Below are 20,059 nucleotides of genomic sequence, written 5' to 3' on the forward strand. Positions count from 1 at the left end.
CCTTTAAACCAAAAAGAATATAAAACACACCTTCACGAACTGTAACCTCCAAATCGAAATCATTGTACACAGCTTGACTTGACCAATCTAGCTGACCCAACAAATTATAAGTTATTGTCGGTGGATGCGGTAGATATAGATTCACCCAACTCAGGATGAGTAGATATTTGAACCAAAATAGAACACCCTTAGGCTATCCGTAGTGGGCAACAAAAAGGGGCGAAATTGGGCTAGAACACCGCCCCCGGGGCGACAAAAGGGGCGAATTTGGGTTGGGCTAGATGTTTTGTTGTCGGCTTGCTTGTGGGAAATATTATTATTATATTAGTATGTGTGTGTGACATATATATATATGTATATATATATTAGGCTACAACACTATAACACCCCTAAAATAAAAATTCATTATTTGCCACATAGCGTAATTCGTCCCATTTTGTAACCCCTCCACTACACATGGTTTGATATTCACTCACAAGGTGGACGTACATTTAGGAGGGAAACTGAACCAAATTCCAATACAAACATAAAAGTGTGAGTACATTTTGTCATCTTCAATAAAGCAAGCCACATAAAGACAGAAAATCATTCACTTCCACAAACCATATCACAAGTAAAAAAGGGAAAAAGAAGAGGCTTTGAAAGCTACATATTTTCATATTCAAACCAATGTACAACTCTCAGCATGATGTACAAGTCACTTCCTGACCTAAACTACTAATCAGGCAACTTAATAGCATTTGAACTTGTTGGTGGCAAACCTACGTCAAAAGATGAAGAATCTTGAAACCTATGTTGATCTTTGATCTTTGACCAAAGCCAAATCTTGGAAACAGAAGCTTTCACCTTTACTTGTGCTACTAATTTTCTTTCCATCAACAGCACTAATCCCCTTAACTCCCATTTCTTTTTTTCCGAAACTACCCTTATCAGGGAAAAACACCACCTGCAACTCAGATTTTCCCACCACATACTCATAAGATCCCATTGAAAAGCACCTTCTTGCATCAAGATTCATATTACTGTTACTGGTCTCACCAACTTCTTTTTCATCACCATTTGTGGCTCTAAACTTGCCAAGTCTGACCGGAAACACCCTCTCTCCAGACTGCTTCAGATTATCATCTTCTTCATCAAACTGGTAATCAGGCATTGAACTTTCTGTTTCAGCAGGATTAACAAGGGTACCTCTGCATAATGGGCAGGTTGAATTTGAAAGCAACCATGTGTCTATACATTTAACATGGAAAGCATGGCCGCATAAAGGTAAGAGCCTTAACTTATCATGTTGTGAGAACTCAGAGAGGCAAACTGCACAGTCAAAAGGCTCATGTAGTCCCATTAATTCTTTGTAAAGAAAGACCGGTAAAGCATCAATGAAAGCTTGATCTAACCCTGAATCATGAAGAGTGAAGAGCTGTTGTAATGATGTGTGAAAATGTATAATATAAATAAAGAACGAATCACAATTAAGCTTTAAATTTATAAAAACAAAAATCCTATAGAAACCACACAAAACCGGCAAGTGTACCGATCATAAATAGTATTGCATCAAGGAAGTCCGGATGTCGAACACAAAGACACGTGAAAACGTTTTTAATTACGAAACTCTAATTAAGACTTACCAAAATAATATTTATTTGATTTCTAAGATTTTATTTAACTACTTAACTTAATTAAAAGAAAACTGTTGAACAAACACTTTTTAGAAAACTTTCGGATTAAATTCAATATGTAAAAACGCTACCTAGGACTGACTCGTGTTTAATGAAAATGACAACGGATTGGAAAAAACGTTTAAGTTACCGGTTTCAAAAGATGACACAATTAAAAATCCTTTAAGACAGTCAAATTACTTTTCAGTCTCATCAACTAATCTCTATTTCATTTTAATTGATTATTAAAACATTACCGGATAATTAATTAATTAAGTGTTCTAATGACGAATTACCTTTCGGTCTCATCGACACACCATCCCATGGAACACCCAGTTATGTAACCAAGAACAGAGGAACAATTTAACCAAACCCTAATTAAGCCAACTCATTGCACATAACACTTAAATTCAACAAGAGCAAAACCCGCTTTCGCGCGGTCCTAATTCTAGCAAATAAAAGATATGTGACAACTTTACTTCCTATCACCTTTCGGTCTCAAGGAAGGTATATTAACTGATTTTATATGATTAGTTACCTAACATATCCCTACGGTGATCAACCCGCAATAAAACCCAAAACACCAAGTAATAGGCTAAACTATGCAAACGATAATCAAAATCGATTCAATTAAAGCAAGCAAGTGGGAATTAAGTAACACATCAAAAATCACAGCCAACATACAACCTAATTATATGATCTAATCAAACTTTACATAATCAATTTTACAACTTAAACATTACCAATCCGTTTATTATGTCAATTACATGTCAACACTACATCATTCCTAGGTAGAACAACGAGTTTAGCTCATAATCAAATTTGGACAGCCATGAACACTTAATAAAAACATCATATTAACCAACATAAACATCATAAAACTCAACCAAGATTCAAGATCAATCAATAATAAACCAAACCACTAGTTACTTGCAAAACAATTCAATAACAAAGATCAAATCAAGATAGTTAGGGTTTTGAAAGATAAACAAAGTTTAGAGATGTATACTAAACAATATGGCCATCTTTGGATGTTTTACGTTCCTAGCAGCTGCCCACAAGTCTCCTCTTCTTCCTCAGCCGTCCAAGACCCACCAGCCGCCAAACAGCTTCCTTTTTTTCTTTCTTTTTGGCCGGCGGCTAAGAGTTCCGATCGGCAGCCTTGAAGAACTAGGGTTTTAGGTTTTTTCTTACTTGATTTCGGGTTTGGCTTATCAAGAATGGCTGATTAATTCTGATATTATCTTAATATAATATATTATAAGGCTTTTAATTCATGGGCTTGGACCGGGCCTTGCTTAAACTTTGAAAACGTGACACTTAAACCCTTCAAGTTCCTTTTTTTTCTTGTTCTTTCTTTCTTCTTTGCATCACGTACACAAGTTAACATGTCTTTGTAATATTTATCATTTAAACCCTTAAAGACATAAAAAAGTAATACTTTATTAATAAAAACAAGATAAAAACGTAAGGAAAAGAGGTGTGTTTTGCAACACATCAAACATCCCCACACTTGAACCTTTTTCGTCCCTGAAAAAGTCTAATGCAGTTGGATCAGAATCGGAAAATCAAAGTTAAATCAAACATATAGGTTATATTTTAAAGCTCAGAAAAACGCAAAAACCGCGATCATCGATATTGTTGTCCACCTAAACCCATGCCTTAATCTTTACCGGGACGAATAAGATCCGACAATATTACTCAGTGGTTCACACAAATAAGACCCGCTTATTTTCTGCTTTTACCGGACCAGACCACCCCAACTTGACTTAAACCTCAAAGTTAGCAGAATTAAAACTTGTTGCTCAATATTTATGAATAGTTAAGACGATCAAGGGTATTGTTTATCCACCTAAGCTTAAGCATCAAAGTCTACCAAGCAGCCATTAGATATGATTAAGGTTCAATTATTTATAGCCAGTGCTCCCCACAACATGACATACCCCCGTTATCAAGCAATACCCCAAATCCATAACCATAGGTGAGTATGCAAAATTTTATCTATAGGGCTTACATGTAGTGTGACCCTTGTGGTCCATTTCTTAATGGTAATGAGACGCGAGCAAGGGGACCCCACATGACTAACAGCGTGGATGATCAAGTCTGTAGTGTATTTGTACTTTCGTACTGTTGTGATCATGTTTATAGACTTAAAAGGGTTTGCTCTTTGGCTTTATTTTAAATATCCACAACCCCACTTAGGAATTGTGAATACCCAGCTAAATAGATTGCATACAGACCCATGGTCTCCGGACCCGAAGCATCCCATCAATACAGGATTTAAGGTTATAAAACCATACGCCGATGAGGTGTAAAACACTAAACTATCATTTTAAGATTTATATCACAGGCTACACGGCATACTCTAACGTTAAACCTACCCAAGCATCATATGATAACGTATTCAGATTTTTTAAAAACTCATGATATTTCCATTTTTCATACCAAAATTTGAGGCTTGAGTATGGTCCGACCTTTCATTGCTTCTTTTCCACGGACAAAACGCTTTACCCACAAAAGATTTCCGTTTAACCGTTTTATCAAATTTGCCCTTTCATTTTCAAGGCTAAGCCTACCGACACATCCCAAGTTAAGTGCGTTTTCTTCTATTTATCTCATATTATTAGTAGTTTGAAAAACCGATTTCCGAATAAAATCATCATCTCTGACTTTAACGCAAAAGAAACTAAAAACGAGGGACATTTTTATTATTTTTTTTCTATTTTTTTTCTATTTTTTTTTTCAACATAAACAAACTTGAACACGTACGAAAACGAAAAACGAGTGAAAAATTTTTATTTTTAAAAATTTTTTAATTTTTTAATTTTATTTTATTTATTTTTTTTACAACTAAGTAAAATAAATTCCCATCCCCACACTTAGAACGAAATCGTCCTCGATGAGAACAAGAAAAAGAAATAAAAACAAAAACAAAACGTAAAGCATAAAATAAAAACTATAAAAGAACAGAAATTAAAACAGAGAACGGGTTACTCCCCTGGTTTAGATGCAGATTCTTCATCAGCTGTGTATGATTCGAACGAACGACCGTATAGCATTTCATTCGCGACCGCAACCTCGGGTGAACCAGTTCCAGAACGCCATCAGAGCTACCATGCGCATAATAATACCTGTAACAAATCAAACTCGCTCGCATGTAGCGGCGTACGAAACAGAAAACAAAAACATAAGAAATAAACATATTTTTGTGTTTTTGAATTTTTTTTTTGAATTTTTTTTATTTTTTTAATTTTTTTTTTGATTTTTATTAAATATTTATATTTTTTTTTTGTATTTTTATTATTATTTATTTTTTTTATAAATAGAAATAAAACAAATAAAAACAGATAATAAAGAGAATCATAATACAAACTCTACAACTCGGGCCGTCTCCCGAGTGATGCATCCATCACGACTAATCCTCGGTGAATGAGTCAAGGTAGGACACCTCAACTGTCTGATCAGTATTCGGCTCTCCAATGTAGTGCTTCAGTCTATGGCCGTTCACCATAAACTTCCCGCTTCGATTTTGTATCTCAATGGTTCCATACGGGAAAACCTCAGTGACCGTGAACGGTCCCGACCATCGGGATTTCAACTTTCCCGGGAATAACCTCAACCGGGAGTTATACAATAAAACCTTATCCCCACACTTGAACTGCTTATTACCCTTCAGCTTTCTATCATGCAGTTCCTTCGTCCGCTCCTTATACCGAAATGATTGTGCATATGCATGATCCCGGAGCTCCTCCAACTCGTGCAACTGATGGAAACGATTACCCTCTGCGGCGGGTAAATCAAGATTAACCCTTTGAAGGGCCCATGAAGCGCGGTGTTCCAATTCAACAGGAAGATGACATGCCTTCCCATAAATCATCCGAAATGGTGTGGAACCAGTCGGAGTCTTGTAGGCTGTACGGAAGGCCCACAGAGCGTCATCTAATTTGTCGGACCAATCCCGAAGATTCGAACCAACTGTTTTCTCAAGAATACGTTTTATTCCACGATTACTCACTTCCAGTTGCCCACTGGTCTGTGGGTGGTAGGCGGTCGCAAGCCGGTGGGTGACCCCATAGCGCTGCAACGCCTTCTCCATCTGCGCATTGCAGAAGTGAGTACCTCGATCACTGATCAAGGCCTTCGGGACTCCAAAACGAGAAAATAAACCTTTTAAAAATCTCACTACATCTCGGGCGTCGTTAGTGGGCAATGCTTTGGCCTCGACCCACTTAGAAACGTAATCAACAGCCACAAGAATGTACTTGTTCCCTCTAGACGACGGGAACGGGCCCATAAAATCGATACCCCAAATGTTAAAAACCTCGCATACCTGAATCGCATTTTGGGGCATCTCATTCCGGGATGAGATATTACCAACACGTTGACATCGGTCACAACTTTTAACAAACTCATGTACCTTCTTCGCTGTCGAACTCGCACCGTGGTGACCTCCTGTCGGTCCCACATGACAATGGCTCAAAATCTGCCATCCCTCCTTTGCATCTACACATCTCCTAATTAACTGATCAACACCAACACGGAAAAGATACGGGTCGTCCCATAGGTAGAACTTAACATCAGCAAAGAATTTCTTCTTTTGCTGGTAAGGCATCTTCGGGAGGTATCCATCAGCAAGATAGTTTGCGAAGTCAGCGAACCATGGAAAACCCTCCTCCTGTGCCTTAACGAACATGAGACTTTCCGTCGGAAAACGGTCGTCGATCCTAACTCCTGACTCAGCACCTTCTAGAAGTGAAAGATGATCGGCCGCAACATTCTCGGCCCCCTTTTTATCACGGATCTCAATATCAAACTCTTGAAGCAACAGGATCCAACGGATAAGACGAGGTTTGGCATCCTGCTTGCTGAAGAGATAACGAATAGAAGCATGATCCGTATAAACAATCGTTTTGGACAAAACCAGATAGGACCTAAATTTGTCGAAAGCGAACACCACAGCTAAAAGCTCTTTTTCGGTGGTGGTATAGCTTTCCTGTGCGCCATTTAAGGTCCGGCTCGCATAATAGATCGGATGGAAATGTTTATCCTTCCGTTGTCCAAGAACCGCTTCGACTGCGAAGTCGCTCGCGTCACACATTAACTCGAATGGTGACGACCAGTCGGGAGCAACCATGATCGGGGCGTTAACTAGTTTGTCTTTTAGAAGATCAAACGCCTCGATACACTGCTCGGAAAAAACAAATTGAGCATCCTTCTCCAAAAGTTTGGTCATGGGTCTCGCGATTTTTGAGAAATCTTTAATGAACCGGCGGTAGAACCCGGCATGACCTAGAAAATTACGAATGGATCTCACAGAAGTAGGCGGGGGAAGATTAGAAATGGTCTCGACCTTCGCTTTATCAACCTCTATCCCCGCACTCGAGATCCGATGTCCTAGAACAATGCCCTCGCGAACCATGAAATGACATTTTTCCCAGTTAAGGACTAGGTTGGTGTCAACACGGCGGGACATCATCCTCTCAAGATTAGATAAACAATGATCGAAGGAACTCCCAAATACGGAAAAATCGTCCATGAACACCTCCATGGAGTCCTCGATCATATCATGGAAAATGGCCACCATACACCTCTGAAATGTGGCCGGAGCGTTACACAGTCCGAACGGCATACGTTTGTAGGCAAACGTACCGTAAGGGCAGGTGAAAGTGGTTTTCTCCTGGTCATCGGGAGCGGGAGCTATGGGAATCTGAAAATACCCGGAGAAACCATCCAAGAAGCAGTAGTACTGCTGACCCGCTAAACGCTCCAACATTTGATCAATGAAAGGTAAAGGAAAGTGGTCTTTCCTGGTGGCATCATTCAGTCTGCGATAGTCGATGCAGACTCGCCATCCCGTCACAGTCCTCGTGGGAATAAGCTCGTTCCGCTCGTTGGTGACGACAGTCATGCCACCCTTTTTAGGAACCACTTGGACTGGACTCACCCAAGCGCTATCAGAAATGGGGAAAATGATCCCCGCATCAAGGAGTTTGATAATCTCCTTCTTCACGACCTCTTGCATTTTCGGATTGAGCCGCCGTTGCGGCTGGACGACAGTTTTGAAATTTTCCTCCATGAGGATTTTATGAGTGCAAAACGAAGGGTTGATACCCTTGATGTCGATAATCTTCCATGCAATCGCCTCTTTGTGCTCTCTTAGCACCCTCAACAACTTCTCCTTTTCGACCTCCGTCAAAGCAGATGCAATGATAACTGGAAGCTTCCTTTCTTCATCTAAAAATGCGTACTCAAGATGGGCAGGCAGATCCCTAAGCTCTAAGGAAGAAGGAGGGCTCTCGACCGAAGGTCGGTCCATCGGATCGTCTCGTACGATCTCGGTAGACACGCCAGATTCAGGGGTATGCGACTCGGTGTCGTCATCTAAGGACTAATTGGTTACGACAACCATTTCAATCTCCGGAATCTCCCTATCGAGAATCTGGGTGTCGGAGGCAAATCCTCCACAAATTTCGCTGAGAAACTCCCCGACATGCTCCATGATGGTATCAATGAAGTATAAGGAGTCATCAGCAGACTTGGGGTGTTTCAGTGACTGTCGAACGTCGAAGGTGACGTTCTCATCCCCAACTCTCAGAATCAACTTACCCTCGCAGACGTCGATCAACGCCTGTGCAGTGGCAAGGAATGGTCGTCCTAAGATAAGTGGGACACTATCATCATCGTTCATGTCCAGGATGACAAAGTCCACCGGGAAGATGAACTTGTCGACACGAACTAGCATGTTCTCGACCACCCCTCGGGGGTATTTCACAGAACGACCAGCAAGCTAGATACTCATACGGGTAGGCCTCGGTTCGCGTAGTCCCAACTTGCGATACACGGAATACGGCATGAGATTAATACTGGCACCAAGATCTGCCAGTGCATGAACAACCGTATTATCGCTCAAGATGCAGGGAATCGTGAAACTCTCAGGATCGGACATCTTTTCCGGTAATTTTCTCTGCAAAACTGCAGAGCAACCAGCACTCAGCGGGATGGAAGAGACCTCAGTTAACTTCTCCTTATTAGAAAGAATATCCTTAAGGAACTTTGCATATTTCGGCATTTGAGTTAGTGCCTCAAGGAATGGGATGTTAAGATGAAGTTGCTTCAGGAGATCAAGAAATTTAGTGTTCTGCTCCTCGTCTCTATCCCTGCGGACTCTCCCGGGAAATGGGAGTCTAGGTTTGTAGACTCTCGGTGGTGTGCTGGGTAATGGCTGGTCCTCGGCCTGTGCTGTACTTCCTGGGCTTCGCCTCTGATGCACCTTGACCGGTGGAGACTCCATCTGAATCTCCTCGTCTACCTGCTCTTCTACATCTACCGCAGGCCCCTGATTCACTGGCTTACTATGTGCCCCTGCACCGCTCCTCGTCGTCACCGCCTTCGCGAAGGCCTTCGGATTCTGCTCAGTGTTACTCGGAAGTGTACCTGGCGGCCTCTCATTCAGACGATTCGCTATCTCTCCAATCTGCCTCTCAAGATTTTGAATTGACGCCCCCTGATTTCCCATGAATGACTCGTGTTCCCGAAATTTCTCTTGAGTCTCTTTGTGACGGGAATCCTCTTGAGTCATCAGCTGCGACAGCATCTGAGTCTGCTGTGCCATCATCTGCTCGAGCGTGGGCTTCTTCTCCCCACCACTCGCTCCTTCACCGGAATCCTGGAATAGGCTCTGACGCGGCTGGAAGCTGGAATGATTTCCGTTCCTCCAGTTAGGATTTTGGTTACCTCTCCAACCCAAATTATAAGAATTAAAAGAATTAGGATTTCGGTTCGGATTGTTAATATAGTCGACTGCCTCCTCCTGGAAACCTACGGGACACTGAACGGTATCGTGTCCCCCTCTGCAGATCTCGCATAACTTACTTTTCACCTGTAGGTCCTTCACGATCTTTGCTAACGCTTCGACCTGTGCCGCAAGGGCTGTGTTCGTGTCGACCGAGTGCATGCCGCGTGATAGGGAATCAACAGTTTTGGTACTCTTAGAAGGTGGTCGCTGGTATCCACTCATGGCTAAACCGTTAAATAAGGCAATGCACTCATCGGTATTCTTTGTCGTCAATAAGTTGCCTCCTGCAGCAGTGTCAAGCATATTCTGAGTCGCGTACGTCACTCTGTTATAGAACTTTTCAACAACCGCCCAGTCCTGCAAGCCGTGGTTCGGACATAAAGCGAGTAGGTTTTTGAATCTCTCCCACGCCTCGTAGAAACTCTCAGTGTCCTCCATCTGGAAAGAATGAATCTGGTTACGCAAACGAGCGGCCTTAGCCGGAGGATCGTATTTTTCCAGGAACTGGGTCTGCATGGCGGCCCAAGTAGAAATGGATTCCTGTGGGAGGGACTCAAGCCACAGACTCGCCTGATCAACGAGTGAGAACGGAAAGATGCGGAGTTTGATGGCGTCTACAGATACGTTGGCAAGGTGAAACGTGTCGCAAATACGTGCGATGCGAGTGAGATGTGAATGCGGGTTTTCGTGGAGCAACCCGTGAAATTGAGCAGAATGGGAAATGGTGTTCAGAACGTTCGATGGAATCTGCCAGGTCGTTTGAACTCCTATAGCTGGTGGAGCAATGCTGGATCTCGCGCCAGCATCGACCGGACGGGCCCGGTCTGCGACTGTCCTCCTCGGTGGTGCGTCGGCCATAATCATATCCCTAACGATGGGTTCAGATAAAGTAGGAGAAAAGAATGTATTACCGACAGATGTAGATGAACAAGAAGACGGTTTTGTACGACGTCTCTCAAGAAGCTCTCTCTCTGGTTCGGGAAATCCTTCAACTTCTGGTGGTCCTAGAGATCGAGTACGTCGCATACAACTATTTAAAATAAATAAAAGAAATTATAATTTTCTAAACTATTTTAAACCAATAAACAAAACAAATAAGAAAGACAAGTAAACAAGGAAAATCTTGACTCGAGTCGTTCTTAAAACGCTTCAAACCGTGTCCCCGGCAACGGCGCCAAAAACTTGATGTGTGAAAATGTATAATATAAATAAAGAACGAATCACAATTAAGCTTTAAATTTATAAAAACGAAAATCCTATAGAAACCACACAAAACCGGCAAGTGTAACGATCATAAATAGTATAGCATCAAGGAAGTCCGGATGTCGAACACAAAGACACGTGAAAACGTTTTTAATTACGAAACTCTAATTAAGACTTACCAAAATAATATTTATTTGATTTCTAAGATTTTATTTAATTACTTAACTTAATTAAAAGAAAACTGTTGAACAAACACTTTTTAGAAAACTTTCGGATTAAATTCAATATGTAAAAACGTCTACCTAGGACTGACTCGTGTTTAATGAAAATGACAACGGATTGGAAAAAACATTTAAGTTACCGGTTTCAAAAGATGACACAATTAAAAATCCTTTAAGACAGTCAAATTACTTTTCAGTCTCATCAACTAATCTCTAGTTCATTTTAATTGATTATTAAAACATTACCGGATAATTAATTAATTACGTGTTCTAATGACGAATTACTTTTCGGTCTCATCGACACACCATCCCATGGAACACCCAGTTATGTAACCAAGAACAGAGGAACAATTTAACCAAACCCTAATTAAGCCAACTCATTGCACATAACACTTAAATTCAACAAGAGCAAAACCCGCTTTCGCGCGGTCCTAATTCTAGCAAATAAAAGATATGTGACAACTTTACTTCCTATCACCTTTCGGTCTCAAGGAAGGTATATTAACTGATTTTATATGATTAGTTACCTAACATATCCCTACGGTGATCAACCCGCAATAAAACCCAAAACACCAAGTAATAGGCTAAACTATGCAAACGATAATCAAAATCGATTCAATTAAAGCAAGCAAGTGGGAATTAAGTAACACATCAAAAATCACAGCCAACATACAACCTAATTATATGATCTAATCAAACTTTACATAATCAATTTTACAACTTAAACATTACCAATCCGTTTATTATGTCAATTACATGTCAACACTACATCATTCCTAGGTAGAACAACGAGTTTAGCTCATAATCAAATTTGGACAGCCATGAACACTTAATAAAAACATCATATTAACCAACATAAACATCATAAAACTCAACCAAGATTCAAGATCAATCAATAATAAACCAAACCACTAGTTACTTGCAAAACAATTCAATAACAAAGATCAAATCAAGATAGTTAGGGTTTTGAAAGATAAACAAAGTTTAGAGATGTATACTAAACAATATGGCCATCTTTGGATGTTTTACGTTCCTAGCAGCTGCCCACAAGTCTCCTCTTCTTCCTCAGCCGTCCAAGACCCACTAGCCGCCAAACAGCTTCCTTTTTTTCTTTCTTTTTGGCCGGCGGCTAAGAGTTCCGATCGGCAGCCTTGAAGAACTAGGGTTTTAGGTTTTTTCTTACTTGATTACGGGTTTGGCTGATCAAGAATGGCTGATTAATTCTGATATTATCTTAATATAATATATTATAAGGCTTTTAATTCATGGGCTTGGACCGGGCCTTGCTTAAACTTTGAAAACTTGACACTCATACCCTTCAAGTTCCTTTTTTTTCTTGTTCTTTCTTTCATCTTTGCATCACCTACACAAGTTAACATGTCTTTGTAATATTTATCATTTAAACCCTTAAAGACATAAAAAAGTAATACTTTATTAATAAAAACAAGATAAAAACGTAAGGAAAAGAGGTGTGTTTTGCAACACATCATGTAACTGCCTCTCATAAGCCATAACATCATCAGTTTCTTGAAATCTTGAAGATTGCTGCTGTTGGGAGTCTGATGATAGTCTTTTCTTCTTGATGAGGTGTCTTAGAATAAGGTGAAGTAAAACACATACTAACAAGACAACTCCCAACACAATTACAAGGTTTCTAGTGAAAATGAAGGTGGGGTTAGCCTTCTTATGATTATTATTTAAAATTGAAGGGGGAGGTGGGTAAGATTCAAGGTTTTGTTTGATTAAGATCCGGCGCATAATGAACAAAATCTTCTATCAAGAAAGGATTTTTAATTTAATTCATTGAGGTGTTGTTGGACCAAAACCCGGTTCAAGAATGCAGCAATTTAAACACTAATTACATAAAATTACAAGTGATGTTTGATCATACCAAAATCATGACTCTTGGAGATAACTTATGTGGATGTCAACAGTCAAGAAATGATTATTAATCAATTGAACCAATACCCTGTTCAAGAATGCAGTAAATGAATTAGATGAAATTACAAGAAACCAACTTGAAAAACTAGAATTTAAAAAAAGAAGCCCGGATCTTTAATTTAAAAAGGGACTTGTAGCAATGAAGATCAAGAATTAAAACTTACCCACATCAATCAATCAATCAATCAATCAATCATACCCAGTAAAATCCCACCGACAGCAAAGCTATAGAAAAACCAACAAATTTTGTGGTGTTGAAGAAATCTTGAAAAAAGAAATGAAGGGGGGTTTTGAGTGAGAAACTGAAAGGGGGGTTTTTGTTTATGTATATTGGGTGAGCGTGCGCGTTTTGGTATGAATCATAATACCTGGAAACTTCCAAAAAGAAATCTTATTAGGCCCATGGTCACAGGATAGTAGGATCAGCAGGGGTTGTTTCGTAATTTGACAATGATTGCGATTGGGAAAGATGTAAGAAACTATGATATTTAAACTTTAAAGAAATGGTGTGTGTTGTGTTGTTTACTAGGATAGTAGGATTTTTAGCAAGTGGACCAATAATCATTATTTTGGAATAAACGAGTTTAGGTCATGATGACATCAATTCACATGAACACGTATGGGTTAGTGTTTATAGCATTTTTTGTTTGGAAAATTCCTATAATGAATTCATTTCGGAAAGATATTATACTTTTAAGAATTCTAAAAATATTCCTTCAAACTCATCTACGATAATGTGTTAGTATGTTTAACAAGTTTTTGACGATGTGTTTGTAAAACTCCTTGTCGACTTCCAAAACTAAAACTCCTTGCCGTCCTCTTTGGTCTCGTTAACCTTTGTTACAGACAAAATAGCAAAATACGTCATTTATGTTTGATCGTTTTTCAATGGACGTCATTTGGCAAAACAAATGTCAGAATACATACTTCATGTTTCAAACCCTTTCACGTTACGTCATTTGACGCTATCTCAGTTAATTTTTCTCCTTAAATCTGGACATGTGCAAAACACACGAGGATAATATTGTAATTTTAAACATTATTTATTTGAATTGCTCCATAAATTAGTAATCAACTTTGAAAGTTGTTCAAATCAGGTCACTGATAAAAACTTGTGTTCCAATTAGGTAATTGAACTTTCATTTTTATTCCAATCCTAGATATTTTACCTGGATAGCAGGTAATCTATGTTTTTTTAAAAAAACCATAAAAAAAATTCAAAAAAAGTAATAAAAAACCATAATTCAAAATATAAAACAAAAACAAAAAAAAGTAAAAAAAAAAAACTAATACGTTTCGTCCGTTGTCCTCGTTCAACAAACAAAAAAACGACCCGAAACCCGTTTTAACCTTTCCAACTTGGACCCATTCCGACCCGGACCTGTTCTGACCCGAACCTGTTGACCCTAACCCATTCCGACCCGAACCAAAACAACCCATTTTGGTCAAAACATGTTGAAACAAGCTGTTAAGTGCTGAAACGAACTGAAAAATCGCTTAAACGAGCTGTTAGGTGCTGAAATGAACTGAAAACTCGCTTAAACGAGCTGTTAGATGCTGAAACGAAATAAAAATTCGCTTAAAAGAGCTGTTAGGTGCTGAAACGAACTGAAAAGTTGCTTAAACGAGTTGTTAGGTGCTGAAACGAACTGAAAACTCGCTTAAACGAGTTGTTAGGAGCTGAAATGAACTAAAAAATCGCTTAAACGAGCTGTTACGTGCTGAAACGAACTGAAAACTCGCTTAAACGACCTGTTAGGTGCTGAAACGAACTGAAAAATCGCTTAAACGAGCTGTTAGGTGCTGAAACGAACTGAACAATCGCTTAAACGAGCTGTTACGTGCTGAAACAAACTGAAAAAAATCAAAAACCTGATTGGAACATTGAAAAAGTTATTATCCAAAGTAAAAACATTGAAAAATTAAAAAAAAAAAACCTAGATTACCTACTATCTAGGTAAAATATCTAGGATTAGAACAAAAATGAAAGTTCAATGACCTAATTGAAATAAAAGTTTTTATCAGTGACCTGATTGGAACAAATTTCAAAGTTGGTTACTATCATATGGAGTAATCCCTTATTTAATAAATGAAAGTAAAAGAATAATGATATTTAAAAAATTCTCTCTCTCTCCCCCCTACAATTCATCATCACCACCCACCACCACAACTTAGCAACCACTACAACCACCACCGAACTACAGCCACTACCCCTAGCCCCTTGAACCCACTAGAAAAACAATTGCACGTAGGGGTATTTCAAAGAATCTGAATCCAAATACATTTTTTAATTATGCATTATCCGTATCCGAACTATTAGAAATTTCATATATCTGAAAATTCAAATAACTGAATCTCGGATATCCGGAAATTCAGATTCGGATAGCGATTCTTGGATTTTTCAAGTAGTTCGGATATCCGAACTATCCGATATATTAAATTTAATTCTTTTTCATTTATTTATTATATTTGAAATTCCATGTTGAAACCCTAAAATATCTTTTATATATTCACATTTCACACATTCAACCGCCAACCATTCACAAAATCATTGTTGTGCATTCATTAGACTATTAACTTGAGTTCTTATCTCGTTTCCGGCCGACACTGCTATATCTACGGTAATTGTCGAAGCCTACTCATGCACTCCGACGAGTTGATTTTAAACACGGCTCTTAATCTGCTTGTAACCCAAGATCTAAACCTGTGGAGTCCGACCTGCTTGTTGTATTTGATTTTGATTTGGTTTCATTCTTGATGTTTCTATTGAGTTTAGTTCCTTAGATGTTTCATTTTTTGTGTTTCAATCTTAATTTTATATGAATCTGTGACCTGCAAATGCCATTGCTATTAAGATCTAGTTGGAAAAGTGAACTGTAATACCCTGACTTTAAGCAGAATATGCTCGGTGCAACGTTAGATCACTCATAAGCTCGTACCACTATTAATAGTGACAATATAATTATTTTATTTCATAAATCCACAAATACACAAATAGTTTGATAATAAGACAAATACAATTACATCGTCATAAAACAAATATTATTCTTTATTTAAATATCCTAAGGTCAACTAATGATCTTGTTCTTAGCACATCATTGAATTCAACTTGTAACATGTTTAAAATAATGTATTTTTGTCAACAACACATGTTGGTGAACTTTCATAGGTTTTGCGTGTGTGTGTGTGTATATATATATATGTGTGTGTGTGTGTGTAAGGTCCCATTCTCGGTGCCCTACTTGGTCATTGGATTTACTCATTAACACAGTTCTAAATATCAGTGTAAATTAAAAATTTTACGGAATATAAAAACTTTCAATAAACATTTCATATCATATCAAAAACTTGTTTTAAACAAACATCTTTTGTCTTTCATAATTAAACATAATTCATAAATACATCATAATTCTTCGGATGCCAGCTTCTTATTCATCTGCCATGTGCCCTTCTCAAGCTAGCTGCCTCATCCTACTCACCTGCGTGCATACTAAAAGTCAGCTACGCTGAGTGAGTTCTAGTTAATCATACGTTCATTAATTTACATATATGCATTCGAAGACACATGTTGCTTTCTCTTTACTTCATTCATTCATATATACATACTTCTTGTTCATACTTTATACTTTCATAATATCATACCTTATACCTTCATACTTTCATACTTTCATTCCATTATACTTACATACATTCATACTTTCTTTCATATTTATACCTTACGTTTTAAATAGCATTTTGCCCTACTTTTCTCGAGTATTATTAGGGCCCGGTTCCCTCTTGCCTCAAATATTATTAGGGTTCGGTTCCCTCTTGCCTCGAATATTATTATGGTTCGGTTCCCTCTTGCCTAGAATATTATTAGGGTCCGACTCCATCTTGCCTCGAATATTATTAGGGTCTGGTTCCCTCTCCTACCATCCAACCATACCTTACCTTTCTTTGTCCTTCATTGATACTTTCAATATTTACATTAGCATGCATTCATTATTCGTACATACTTTCCTTTACATACTCATTCTATAATTACCACCCATTATCTCTCTTGATAGTACGTGCAATATCCGAAGATCGTTCACGTACCGGCAAACATTCATTCATAACATAAACATAACTATCACATCAATCATTATGACATACACTTACCACTTAAGTGTATTAACATTCACATTAAGTATGCACACAGTACCAAAAACATAACAAGGAAATGGGGCTAGAAACTCACATGGATCCTGTTACTTTCTGAGTTTATAGTAATACTCCACTTTAGCTGTGCACGGCTAACTGTATAATAATTATAAGTATCAATTAACTATTTCTAATAATTTCATACTTCTAAGTTATTGTAACCCTTAGCTACGGTGGTCCGTGGGCAGTGTCCCTGACAGCGGGGTCTAGGGGAAGAAGCGCCTAGCAGGGTCCAAGGGGCAGAGCCCCTAGCTGGGGTCGAGCCTCCAGGTCAGTTTGGAAAAATTTTATTTCTATTAACTGTTCTTTACTAAAATGTTCATCGGAAATTTCTAAGTCTAGGTCATTCTAATTGAATGTCCACTAACTATTCAAATGGTTTATTCATTCGAATGGTTAGTTTGATTCAAATGACCCTTCAGACCAGTTTGATTTGAATGGTCAGTTTGATTCGAACGGCTCTCCACACTATTCGAATGGATTATCCTTGCGAATGAAACCTCTATTCGAATGGGATTTCCATTCGAATGGGACCTCTCATTCTGGAACCTCTATTCGAATAGGATATCCATTCGACTGGAACCTCTATTCGAATGGGATATCCATTCGAATGGGACCTCTCATTTTGGAACCTCTATTCGAATGGGATATCCATTCGACTGGAACCTCTATTCGAATGAGATATCCATTCGAATGGGACCTCTCATTCGAATTGTAACAAATCGAACTTTTCGAAGATTTATATTTTATTAAAACTCGACCTATTACGATGTTCGGGGAAAGTTTATCGCGTTAATCGAGCTGATTCATTATTATCATATTATTATTAATTCCTTATTATAACTTTTAACCATATATATATTATATGACTTTCAATATATGGCAAAAATCACCCAAACTCAAACTTTTACCTTTATTGTTTTCATCTTCATACCCCAAGGTTTAAAATGCAAATTTGTATTCTAACCCATCAAACAAATCTGGATACCAATTATCCAACCGAAACCTGTGACCCGTTTTATTGAACCCGTTTACCCAATTGATTAACTTGACCACAATTTTCGTCTCAATCTTAGAAATCGAATCAAGCATATTCTTATTATTACTATAACGAGCTGCACCGACTATTGTATTAAGGAAATTGATATCAATTTGATCCGTATTGCTGAATTATACTAGCCGACAGCCTTGATCACCAATCGATATCTTAACGAGCATGATAATTCAATTAAATGTGCCTGGATCATCATATCATCATCGCCAACTGAACCCTATAAACAATTGTGTTGTTTTTACTGTTTGACTAGCTGCTCATCATCCTCCGTCGCCGACCCTGTTCGTGCTCTATTAACCCTCCTATAATCATCGTTACAGGCAATTGCATATATGGTTATGATCGCGTTCAAATATAGATCAAAAGCCCTAAATCCGTTTTGATCAATTGTAAACGGATGGATCAAATCAGATTTTCTAGGGTTTGTGTAACCAATTTTTGATGAACGGCTTCGAATTTTTAATTTATGGAAACTGTTCTTAATCACTTGTAGTTCGTAGCTCAGTTGGTAAAGTGAACTCGTTAAAGGGGCAGTGGTCGCAGGTTTGACCCCCTGCATCCGTTCTTTTTGGAAAATTATTAATATTATTCTTTTAAGTAAATTATAATTATATTAATAATAACTAAATAAGGTTATTTTAGTAAACATCGACTTTGTAACATTCATTTAACTTTCGTTTTCCTTCATGTATATGCATATTAACACAAAGGTATATATATATATATATATATATATATATATATATATATATAAAGTATATTATAAATTAAATACTAATGTTTTAACATATATAAAAATCAAGTAAACTAAATTTTATATTAACTAAATGAGGTTATTTTAGTAAACATCGACTTTGTAACATTCGTTTAACTTTCGTTTTCGTTCATGTATATGCATATTAACACAAAGGTATAATTATATATATATATATATAAAGTATATTATAAATTAAATATTAATGTTTTAACATATATAAAAATCAAGTAAACTAAATTTTATATTAACTAAATAAGGTTATTTTAGTAAACATCGACTTTGTAACATTCGTTTAACTTTCGTTTTCGTTCATGTATATGCATATTAACACAAAGGTATAATTATATATATATATATATATAAAGTATATTATAAATTAAATACTAATGTTTTAACATATATAAAAATCAAGTAAACTAAATTTTATATTAACTAAATAAGGTTATTTTAGTAAACATCGACTTTGTAACATTCGTTTAACTTTCGTTTTCGTTCATGTATATGCATATTAACACAAAGGTATAATTATATATATATATATATATATATATATATATATATAAAGTATATTATATATTAAATACTAATGTTTTAACATATATAAAAATCAAGTAAACTAAATTATATATATATATTTATAAAAACTATGAATAATATTTTATTAAGTGTGTTTTCATAAATCAAAATAATAGTTTATACAATAAATCCTTATTAAAATAATATCATTTTGTTATTGATTAATTAGATGTCGTAATTAAATCTTATACTTAGCGAGTCCGTTTGCTCTCGTTTTCTCACAGGCTTTAACGTTCGCGTGTGACTTTTTCCTCATTCTCATTATCTTAATCATCTTCGTTCGTCTTTGAGGTGAGTACCACATTCCCCTATTTTACTTGTTTTCCACGTTTTTGGGACATATGCGTAAATTATATTTCTTATATATAGTTATACTCAAAACTGCAACTATTGTATTATGTGTTAACAACTTATACCTTACTTGTTTATATGCTTAGTTGCTTTATATGCTTCCGCATTCGGAGAGGTCCAACTTAATCTCAGTCTAGTATGATCATACGCCAGTCGTTATAGCCTTTGTACTTTTCGACATCTCAGTTATACTTGTTCATTTGGTTAAATTGTTATTCTTATATGACTTGTTGCAATTACTTATTTTTATATATATTATATGTACATTTAAAATGGTGTGTTGCTCACTCAACATGTGTTGTTGACAAAATTCTATTTTAT

The 20,059-nt window shown here is 37.3% G+C and overlaps 1 pseudogene; it reads right to left on the reverse strand.

The window, feature by feature from the left end:
* Positions 1-717: 717 nt before the first annotated feature.
* On the reverse strand, positions 718-12,460 carry LOC143559957 (RING-H2 finger protein ATL47-like; annotated as a pseudogene).
* Positions 12,461-20,059: the final 7,599 nt, after the last annotated feature.

This window comes from Bidens hawaiensis, unplaced genomic scaffold (assembly GCF_021521415.1).
Source record: "Bidens hawaiensis isolate Kalapana, Puna unplaced genomic scaffold, B.hawaiensis_p1.1 tig00000097_1, whole genome shotgun sequence".
NCBI lineage: Eukaryota > Viridiplantae > Streptophyta > Magnoliopsida > Asterales > Asteraceae > Bidens > Bidens hawaiensis.